We start from the raw sequence: 727 nt of genomic DNA, 5'->3' as shown, positions 1-727 counted from the left end.
ACTTCCCTACTGATGCATTTAGTGATTTTGGCCGTTCGATGTTGTGCTATTCCACATTTTTCCATTAAATCGGCCACCTGTCCTATAGGGCAGCTCTCTGGTGGAAAATTTGAGCAGTCTAGTTAATTGGGCCTGCCAGCCGAAGAAAGCCCACTAATTTCCGAATGAAGGTGATAATAGAGAAGGGGGCGCGGCGATGCGGGTCCTCTCGAGAATCACGTTGCTGGTACTCTTGCAGCTGTCGTGTCCACTCATCCCCACACCCCATCTCTCCCGATCCCTCTATTCTTGCGACCGAGGGTGAACCCTTCTGTGCCGCGTGATGGCTGTCGATGTGCAAGGAAGATTCGAAGGGGCAGTGCTGCAATTGAAACACTAAGAGACCCGTCGGCGGCGGTGGATGCCGCTCTGATAAAGAGGTTCCTAACAGCGTCTCCAATAGATGGTTTAAATATAAAAATAACTAACTTTTGGACTATCTGAGGCCAAAAACGCATCTTCAACAGACGGTTCATATGTAAAAAAAAATTGACCGCGGCCTCCTCGTGATGTAAAATACAGCACCTCGCGATGCAAATTTACATCACGAGGTGCATCTGGTCCAAAACCAGCCGCCGTCCGCGAACGCCCAACCGTCACTTCATTTCCTTTCCTGCCCGCCCACTCGCGACCTCCCGCCCGTCCGCCGCCGCCCCACCGCCTCCACACCCCCCCGCCGCCCTGCCGC

The sequence above is a fragment of the Triticum aestivum genome, chromosome 1D (genome assembly GCF_018294505.1).
Source record: "Triticum aestivum cultivar Chinese Spring chromosome 1D, IWGSC CS RefSeq v2.1, whole genome shotgun sequence".
In the NCBI taxonomy this organism is placed as follows: domain Eukaryota; kingdom Viridiplantae; phylum Streptophyta; class Magnoliopsida; order Poales; family Poaceae; genus Triticum; species Triticum aestivum.
Note: the sequence above shows the minus strand (reverse complement) of the source record.